Below are 10204 nucleotides of genomic sequence, written 5' to 3' on the forward strand. Positions count from 1 at the left end.
CCAAGTGCCCTCATAGGTTCCACACGACGGTGGCAAGGCCGGTGAGACAAACCTAGGCAGGAAGGGACGTGGGCAGACGTGTAAGAGGAGCACACGGTGGGGGCAGGAGCCAGACCCACTCAGGTTCCCTGCAGCCTGCACTGTGCGACCCGGAGCCTCAGCACCCCCATCCACTAGTGGGGCCAGAGCTGGCCCACCAGGCTGTGCGGGGGCCTCCCCGCTCCCTGAGCGCCCGCCCCGCCCACGCCCCCAGCTGGCCGGACCATCCGTCACCTGCGCTGACCCCTCTCTATGGTCTGGCTCCCCATTCTAGACTCTTGTAGCAGCAAAATGCCCCGGGCAGGCCTCTCCTCCCAACCCGTCTGCCAGGCAGTGCTGCCCCACTTACTACCACTCCCTTCCCGAGAGGGCCCTGCGGATCCCGGGCTCTGCCCCCGCGGCTCCGGGACTCACGTCTGACCACTGAGACCTGCGGTGGGCGGCGAGGCTGGCCGTGACAGTGCCCGGACACACGCCACTCACCCTCCCAGCCCTGCTGTGCTCTGGTGACCAAGACACAGATACTGGAACCCCAGCGGACTCCACCCCCACCAAGGGGGGACTAAGGCAGGCTTGGGCGGATGGGGGAGCAAGACGGTCATTTCTGGGTCTGTGACCCATTTGTGGAGCCTCTTCTGGGCTGGCAGGGCCGGGCACTAATTCCGTGCGTTGGGGGGCGTTGAGGGGGTACGATCTGCCAGGCCCACCTGCCCTACAGCCTGGGAGTGTCCACAGGCCTCAGGGACAGCAGGGGGGTCGTCCTGAGACAGACCAAAGGGACCCTTCCCAGCCAGCCTGGATGAGGGCCGGGTGGCCGGGGCGGGCGGCGCTCCCTGAGCGGAGTTGCCGGGGACTGAGCAGTCGGCAGACGCCCTGCCATCTGCCAGCTGCCACCTCCCGGGCCTGGCTCGGTGGTGTCTGTCTGTGGGCAGGGTGCCGGGCAGGCCCCGGCGGGGGAGGAGCCAGGCTGGCCGGGACAGGTGTGTGGGAGGCTGTGGTGGCCAGGTGGCCCTTTCAGGGCCAGGCGGATGTCTGGAGCGAGCGAGCGAGGCAGACAGACGGTATCACCCCGAAGTCACCTCAGGCTTGGCTCGGGGCCACCGGGAGCCGCACCCCGCCCCCGCAGATGCCCCCCGCCCAGCCACCCTGATTGGGTTTCTCCCCATAAAGCAGCCAGTGTCTCTGCTCAGCAAGCCGTGCCAACAATGCAGTCTGCGGAACGTGGAGGGGTGGCATCTGGGGACCCGGGCGGAGGCGGGTCTCCCTGCGAACGCGGCCCATAAAGCTAAGGACGGGCGCGGGCAGCCTGCGGCCGACGCCGCTCAGGGCAGGGCACCGGGGAGAGGCCGCAGCCACGGTGTGCCGGGCGGGCCGGACCAGCGCGGAGGTGCGTGAGGCATGTTAAGGGACCAACACCTCCGTCATCAGCACAACTAGCACCTCACTGAGTTCAAAAAGATAAAAATTAATGCAAAATGATCCGTGATCTAAAAATATCAAATTTAAGTCGAGACAGGCTGGCCCAGGGCTCTGGCCCTTTCCGAGGCCCCAGGCCGCACCACGGCTGGGCCCCCAGGCCGCACCACGGCTGGGCCCCCAGGCCGCACCACGGCTGGGCCCCCAGGCCGCACCACGGCTGGGCCCCCAGGCCGCACCACGGCTGGGCCCCCAGGCCGCACCACGGCTGGGCCCCCAGGCCGGAAGCCTGCCTTCCTTTTAGGCCCATCCGGGGCCCCAAATCCCAGCTCTGGCCCCCGAGACAGGCGCCGTGTGCTCCGGGTCAGGGTCTCCACCCTCTGGAGTCTGCGCCCCATCTGGCCGGCTGCTCCCTGTTCCCTCACAGCCACTGAGCTCTCGGGGGGAGGCGGCCAGGCCTGTCGTGCTGCGGCCACACTCCTGCACCTGAAGCACCAGACCCAGCAGGCGCTGAGCGTGGCAGCCCACGGATGTGGTTCTGCAAGCCCACGGGAGTAACGGCATCTGAGACGCCGGGCAGCCTGGAGCCGGCTGGGGAGCAGCCCAGGCCAGCGGGACACGGCCCCTGCCCTGCGGATGCGCCCACGTCCACGGGGGCCACAGGCTGAGGGACAGCAGGGGGTCCTGGGGGTCACCAGGACACAGTTCGGACCCCACTCTGTGTTTCACCAGCAACAGGCCTGGTCAGGTCAGTCCTCCGGGCCTCAGCTGCCTCCTCCGTAACTGGGGCGGGACAGAGGCAGCTCCCAGGGCTGTGCCAGGCCAGGTAGGCAGCGCCAGCTGGAGCTGCTCTCTGCCGCTACAAGCTTGAGCAAACACATGCGCCCGGGCCCAGAGCAGAGAGGCAAGAATGCACAGCCCTTCTCCCACGGGCAAATCTGTCTGGGGTTTAACCAATAGGCAGCAGTTTTAACCCCAAAGGTGTGTACTTATCCGAAGATATTCTCCACTCAATCTGTAGTCCGGGTCACAGGGAGGGAGGGCAGGAAAGGACAGCGGGTAGGGGGCGGTGACCAGATGCAGCCACATCAAGAATACCCTGGCCGGCACCCTGCCCCGCGGCAGCCCCTCCTAACAGGGCTTTTCCTGCCTGGGAACTTGGGCTCCCATGTCCCCTGGAGGCTCCGGGCTGGGCCTGGCATGTGGGATGGCTTGGGGTCTGGGCGGGCAGGTGGCATTCCACCGTCCCATCGTCGGCTGGGTTCCCCCAGAGGGAGGGCAGGGCCTGTGCAAACTTTGCTTTGTGGTGACGGAATGTTCTGTCAGGCAACCGCAGGGAAAGGAGTCGGGAAGGGTGTGCCCAGCAAATTTCCCAGGCTGCAGCGTTTTGCCGGGAGCCCACGGGTGTTTGGAGAAGAGCCCTGCGGTCTATCCATGGTCTCCTCTGGCAAGGACCTGACTCATGGCCACACGGAGGACACCTGGCACCCCCCATGCTGCCCCGAGAACCGGTATCGACCCCTATAAAATGCACATACTTTTATCAGATGCCACTGCCTGCTTCTTCACAAGGAAATTTCTCCAAACTTCTTCCAGGAGGTCTGCTGCCCTTAGAGGGACCTATCGCGGAACTACAGGAGCCAACGCCTGGCAGGTAGCAGAGCCCATTGTCCCCTGATGCTGCTGTCCCCTCCTGCGGCTGCTGGGCACTTCCTGGAGACTGTCCAGCCATGCCCCCTGCCCTCTGGAACGTGCCTTTTCTGATCCGCTGTGCCGGGAGGTCAGAGGAGTGAGCCTGTGGACACAAAACAAGATCAGAGGCTCGGGAGGGGCTCCGGCTGGGGGTCGGGGTCCTGCAGGGACAGTAGGGCTGTGCAGGGGGCTGGAGGGAACAGCTGCCCCACTTTTGTGTCTTGAGGAACCTGGGCGGGCCCAGCCCGGGGAAGCTCAGCTGGAGAGCGGTCCCACTCTCCTGGCACTGCCTCCTCCAGGAAGCCCCACCCCTGCTCCCTGGGGCTGGGCAGCACCTATCTCCAGACCAGAAACCCGACTGAGCACCGCAAGACCCGTGTGCCCGACACTGTGCAGGCTGGGAGCCCCGGGGTCCTCAGGCAGGTCAGGAGCACAGGGGTGAGTGGAGGCCAGCAGAGCCGCTTCCCTCCCCGTGGGCCCCACGCACCCGCCCCTGCTGACCGTCAGGGGAGCACACCTCCACCTGGGCAAACGTCATTTCTAGAATGGTCCACGCCAGCCCCCGCCATGGCCGAGGACTCCCTCCATAAGCATGGCTCTGATTACAGCTCTTCTAGGCTCTGTTCACTCCCAGGATCTCTGCCTGCTTCTGGGGGGCGTCTTGGGGTGGCGAGGGGGCCGGGCGGGGCTGGGTGAGGGGCCGGGACTCCCCGACCGCCTTGCCAAGGCCTCGCGGCTGCCAAGCCCAGGGCAGCCATGGCCAAGGCCCGGCTGGGGCGGGGGCCAGTGCTGGGCTCCGTCCAGGCCGCCCAGGGCGGGCGGGTGGGCAGTGGTCTCCCTCCTTCCGCGCTCCCAGCTGCGCCCACTTTGGCTACAAAATGGCGGAGGGCTGTGGCGGCCATTTTGTGGAGCCCTCGGAAGACAAAGACACAGGGAAGAGGGAGGGTGGGGACCAGCGGGCAGCAGGGCAGGGAGGAGGAGGAGGCATGTCCGCTCTGGAAACAGCCGCCTGGCCTGCGTGGAGGCCCAGAGAGAGGCAGGCAGGCCTTTCTGGAACCTTCCTCCTGCCCAAGCTCCCAGCTGCCCAGGGCTGGCAGAGGCCTCGCCGACCCCTCCACAGGGCTCCGGGTGGTCCTGGGGGATCAGGCGCCTGCTGGGCACCGGTGTGCTCCCCCCTTACAGCAGGGGCGGCGTCTCTGCTTGAGGTGGTGTCTGCTGCAGGGGGGCTGGGGCGGGACCCCAGAGCCTGGGCTCCTTCCGGGTTAAAAATCCTCCTCTGCCCCCCACCTGCAGGGGGCAGGCCCCAGGTCCAGACAGGCGGCCGAGGGGCTGGCCCATGCCAGGACGTGGCACAGGTGCCAGGTGGCCAGCACGGAGATGCCTGGAGGGCTCACTCCAGGGACACGCAGCCACGGCCACTCCCAACCTGCTGCGGCTGTCGCCCCAGAGCCCGGCGCTCGGGGCCCTGCTGATGCGGGTCTGCCCGCCTGGCCCCTCCTGGAGCCCCACCCCAGCCAGGCTCAGCACCAGCCACTTCCCAGAGAAGCTCTGGGACCCGAAGCTCCCTCCTGCTCGCCTGCCCAGTGACCGCCCACTCCACACTGTGTCCCCCTCTCTGGTCCCCTCTGGGCAAGGGACACAGGCCCTGCTGCCCCCACACATCCCTGCCAGTCTTGAAGCCTCTCCAGAGCAGAGTATGGCCACGGCGAACACCCACAGGCCCCACGGCAGACCCGCGATCCCAGGGGGCCACGTGGACTCTTGCTGACCTTCCCTGCCCGTGGTCTCCTTCACCAAATCCTATTTAGAGCCCCAAATCCAAGGCAGAGACAGACAGGGCCGCTCTGGGGCCAAGGGCCAGCCACACGGCCACCATGCCCGGCCCGTGCAGAGCCAGCCTGCGGTCGAGGGAGTTGCAGACAAGTAGACTGAGACCCGGGGGTGGGACTGTGGCCAGCAGCGGGGCCCTCGCGGGGCCACCCTGTCGGGGGAGATGCTATCACACCCCTGAAGGCTCAGCCCAGGCCAGCGATGGGGCCCGGCGGATCGGCAGCTGCGGGCAGAGACTGCGTCAAGGCCCTAGAGAGCACAGTCGGGGAAGCCACGTCATGCGCACGGGGTGGGGTTGCCTTGTGACGTGGGGCAGCATCGAGGGCAGATGCCACCATCTCTGTCGCTTCTGCATAGCAGTGGCCCCAACAACACCCTGGGTGTGACCGGACCGCCAGCCCCACTTGCCCTCCAGGCCCTCCCCCGGGCAAGGCTGCTCCTCAGAGGTGGGGAGGGGCCTGGGTTCCAGTTCAGCTTTTCTGACTTTACCACGGTGCCGGAGCGATAGGGATTCCGCAGACACCGGCTACACTTCAGCACAGCAGTCACAGAGACACGGGATACTGAACACGCTTTACAAAACAGGCTCTGAGCCAGGCGGGCCTGCCCAGCCGTAGGCCAACGCACATGTTGTTCACAGGCCAAACCGTGGAGCTCGGCAGGTCAGGGACACTAAACGCATTTTCCACTTACGCGGTTTTCAGCTGACCGCGGGTATGTGGGGACGTAACCCATCAGAAGTCACAGAGCTTCTGTACTTTCCCTGGAACTGAAAGGTCAAATGCAAGGTCATTTTAAGGCCTTAATTTTTTCTCCCTGGGTAAATAAAGGGTATCGAGGTACTTAGCATCAGAACCAACCTCTGCCACTCCTCGACTTGAACTTGGAGGCCGCCCAGGACCAGGCGATAACGCCCCTTTGCCCTCAGGTGAAAAGATAAGGTCCACTCTGCCACCCGCATAGCCCGGGGTGCGTCTCGGTACCCCCGGGTCCCTCCTCTAGGCTGTGGTGCCACACACCGGGCAGTCTCGGAGCCAGCAGGGTGGCTTCTCAACGTGGCTCTGTCGTGGGTGTCAGGCCACCGTTCCCGTACACCCACACCTGCCCCAGCTCCTGAAGAGCAGGGCCGCTTCTCTGGGCAGGAGCCCGGGGCACCCGGGGGAGCAGGGACAAGTCCCTTCAGAAACCCAGCCAGCGCTGGGTGTTCAGCGCGGCCGTGTGGTGCTGGCAGGGGCTGCGGCTCCTGCTGTCGGCCACTGAGGGAGGGTGAGATACCCGGGCTCATGCCACAGGCGGGGCCAGGAGGACGCTGTCCCCTCATGAGGGGCTGACCACCCGGTGAGGGCCGGGGAAAGGCCAAGGGAGGCGGCCACACCAGGACCTCGTCGTCCTGGGCCATGTCTGGGCAGACCCCCAGGAAGGCCATTTAGAGTCAGCTAAAAACAAGTCCTGCTGAGCGAGTCACTGTCCCCCAAAACCTCTGATGGCTCCCCCAGTCCAAGCCGGTGGCGCAAGGCCCTCCACTGCTCCGAGGCTACGGGGATGGGGCGGCAGCTGGGCTACGATGGCCCCGAGTCTCCGACTGCAAGAACACGTCAGGTGGTGAGCCCCGCCTCTGGGTGGTCCTAACAGAGGGTATGCGGCCACCGTAGCAATTACTCAGGCACCTGATTGGCACTGAGTAAGCACCTACTGTGTGCACCTGGCCTTGTCTTCTACCCATTATGAGTATGGCGTGCTGGGTCTCAGCCCTGGGATGGTCCACTCCCCGCCAGGCCTGTCCTCCTCTGATCCGGCCGCTTCCTGCAGACCCCGAGCTTCAACCGCTGCACAAGGCACCTGCCACTGGGCCCGGGAGCCCCTTGGGGTCCCATGTGATGTTCCTGAGGACACACCCTTATGTCCTGCATACGTCTGTCAGGGCTTCAGGATCAGAGACTCAGGGGCACATTCTGTGCTCAAACCTGTGTGAGGGACACAACTGTGGGGTCTCGGTTTCAGGTGGCCCCTGGTGGCTGCCACTGCTGCCCGTGGGACACCGGGGGGATTGCACATGCTGGGGTCTGGGTGCAGGAGGGATGCGGGCCATGGGCAGACCTGGCTGGTGGTGGGTGCCCAGGAAGGCACCAGCTCTGTGAACCCGTCACCTTGGCCAGCACCCTCCAAGCCCCCGTCACACATCTGGGGCCAGCGGCACCCTCAGACTGGTCTCCCGTAACAGCCCCCCAGTTTCTAGGGTCACCCTGCCCTGCTCTGCCCTCATGCTCTGTCCTTCTCCTTCCCTGTTACGTGCCAACCCCATCCTGTCCCACCCTTCCTGGGTCCCCTGGGGTCTCTTTCCTCTCCTCTCCTGTCCCACCCTGCTCTCGGCTCGGGCTGGTGGCCCGGCCTGGGTGCAGACACAAAGGCCCTGGGGCAGCGTCTGCAGAGTCTGGCGGGCAAGGCCGAGCCCCAGATGGCAGAGGGGTCCCGGGCCCAGGCGCCAGTTGCTCCTGCCTATGTCCGTACATCCTGGGTCCCCTCCACACAGACCTGGGAGCTGGGCCTGGCCTCTGCCACGGCAGCAGCGGGGACAGGGGACAGCCAGTCCTGCCCCAACCCCCACGGCCACGCTGATTCCCAACAGGCTAGAACCATCCAAACGGCCACAATCTGCCCCTGTGCGCGGACGAGCCGGGAGGGACAGGGTGTGGGCAGGGACCTTCTCACCTGCTGAGCCCCAGGTGTCTTCAAAGACATTGCAAATGGCCCTGCGGTCACCAGTCCCCCAGGCTGCCCTTGCCCTCCCATCTCAGACCCCTCAAGGTGGGCGGCTCTTTGCAAACAGGAACTTCACTCAATTTACGTGCAGGAGGAAGCTCAAAAGATGGTTCCAGTCGCACTTCCCGGGGTGAGACCTGGGCAAGGCCCTGGCTTCTCAGACCCTGATCCTGCGGCTGCAGCAGGCGGCTGGGGTTGGGGGAGAGGCTGGGAGCCAGCCGAGCCTCTGTGAGTGCGAGCAGCACCGGCCCGGCTCCGTGGCCCTCCACAGGCCTGTGTGCACACGGGCGTGTTGCGTGCGTGCGTGTGTCCAGTTTCAGGCATGCCCAGTGGAGGGTGTTGCCAGGAGGGATGCGACTGAGTAGCCCCGAATTCCACCAACATTCTAATCACTGCACTGACCTGAAGGTGGGCACAGTCACCTAGGCTTCAGGTGTCAACTGGGGAAGTGTCCGAGAAGAGGGGATGAGACCTGGAAGGAAAAGAGAGATGCCGGTGAAGTCTTGGGGTGGAGCCCTTGGGTGCGTGTGGGGTGCACGTCCCTCATTTGTACCCTGTTGGCTCTGGCCCGCCCTGTCCTAAGACCCAGGTGACAGCAAGCACCTCACTCAAGGCCTTGGATGCAGGGCACCTCCCCGGCCCATCAGACAGCAAGGAGGAGGTGGGCCGGGGGCCAGGTGTGCCCATCACTTGGCAGGGCTGTGGGTGCTGGTCACGCCACACCCCAGGGGATCCTCTGCTTGACTCCTGGCTCCTGGGCCTGGGGAGGGTCAGGTTGAGTGCCCCCCCTGCCCCACCGGACACCCTGGGTAGGGTGGGCCTGGCTGCCAGTGGGACCTGCAAGGGCGGGGCTGGTGCTGGGGTTTCCCGAAAGGCCAGTCCACAGCCCCTTCTCTGCCAGGCCACCCACCTCCCGGGCTGCTTCTGACCGGAGTGAGCACCTCCCTGCCCAGCTCCCTGGGCCTCGAAGTTCTGGAGGGTTTTCCAAAGCCCACGACGGGCTCTCGCTTTCTCTGGTGGCACTCTGGGATGTGGCATGTTCTGCAAGACACAGGGAGACCAAGGAGTCAGCATGGCAGGTCTGGTAGCTCAGGACCCTGAGATTGGGGAGGCTCAGTGCGGCCCCTCCCTCTGCTTCTGAGTGACCCCTCACAAGCACCTGCAGACCACCTGACCCGCCCAGCTCTGCAGCCAACATGCGGAAGAGCCCGGAAGAACTTTACTGCGTGGCAAAGGACCGTCAAAGCCTTCGCCTCCGTTCCTGCCGACTCACACACTCAAAAACAAACTCCAACTGCCGGCTCCTGCGGCAGCGTACCCGGGGCCTGGCCATCCCCGATGTCTGCAGAGGAAGGCCCGGCAGGGCACGGGCGCCTGCTCCAGGAAGAGCACGGTCACTCCGTCTCGCTGCTCAGAGAAGCCCCTGTCCCCCTCACTCCAGCCCTGCCTTGGTGCCCACTGTTCCCAGGGGCTGGAATGTTCTCCTGTCATCCAAGGCCTAAATCCTACCCATCCTTTAGGGCACCTCCCGCAGGGAGCCCTCCTGGGTCGGGGATCTCCCTGGTGCTAGCAGTAGGCTGGGGGTCCCTCGAAGTCGGCTCACAGACCCTTGCCCTGCCCGTCTTCCCCAAGGCCAGGGAACTCTGAGGCAGGACTGTCTTGCATGGCTGAGTGTCCCTGGGCCTAGCGTGGCACCTGGCACTCAGGGGCCATCCAGGATGATGGGAAGTGCCCCACTCACCCACCTCACTCCTCGGACAATGCCCGATACCTGGGACCGAGGCCTCCAGAGCCTGCCAGTTCTCCCTTGCACCCTCAGGAGCCCACCTGAGGCCCAGGTCTCCTGGCTTCAAGGAGCCCGGCTGCGAGAACACTCAGCTGGCCAGGTGGCCCCGTGTGGCCTTCCCCAAACCCTGTCACCTGAGGACCGGGGGCCACTCTCCCTCTAGGCGAGCCGAGCACTGTGGGGGGTGCTGGGGCAGGGAGTGGGTGATGCTAATTAGCTCTCCCCAACACCTCGGCCTCCTCGCCACGGTTTCCTAAGACCTCCGAGCCTGGGGCCTGCCGGCCGCTGCCCGTGGCTGTGCTTGGCTGCACGCTGTCACCCCAGCGCTGAACAGGGAGGGGAGCCCGCGAGAGCCTGGCACACGTGGATGTTCGGTGGTGGCAACGTCTGCACCCACAGAGGCCACAGGTGACGGAGCGGGGTCAGCCCAGGCCTGGCTGCTGCCACGTCTCAAATGGAGCCTGCGGGGCCTCTGTCCTCAAGCCCATCGCTGTCCTGATCTTTGAGAGGGAGCGGGCCCCAAAAAGGGACTGCCCTGAAGCCACACAGCCCCTGCCTGGATGCCTGGGACCCCATTCCCACCTCTCCTACCAGAGACATGGGCCAAAATGAGAACCCTGCCTTGGGGACCACCAGTGCCCTGGATGCCCAAATTACTAACCCTGGGCCCACCTGCCTGTG

General features: G+C 65.5%; 1 long non-coding RNA gene across 1 annotated transcript; it reads right to left on the reverse strand.

Moving 5' to 3' along the window:
* Positions 1-2603: 2603 nt before the first annotated feature.
* Positions 2604-8997, reverse strand: LOC123640352. Its single transcript, XR_006735956.1, has 3 exons — positions 8648-8997; positions 8140-8209; positions 2604-3250 (listed from the first exon to the last, which is right to left on the reverse strand). It is a non-coding gene; the product is annotated as an uncharacterized LOC123640352 (long non-coding RNA).
* Positions 8998-10204: the final 1207 nt, after the last annotated feature.

Source organism: Lemur catta, chromosome 6 (assembly GCF_020740605.2).
Source record: "Lemur catta isolate mLemCat1 chromosome 6, mLemCat1.pri, whole genome shotgun sequence".
Taxonomy (NCBI): domain Eukaryota; kingdom Metazoa; phylum Chordata; class Mammalia; order Primates; family Lemuridae; genus Lemur; species Lemur catta.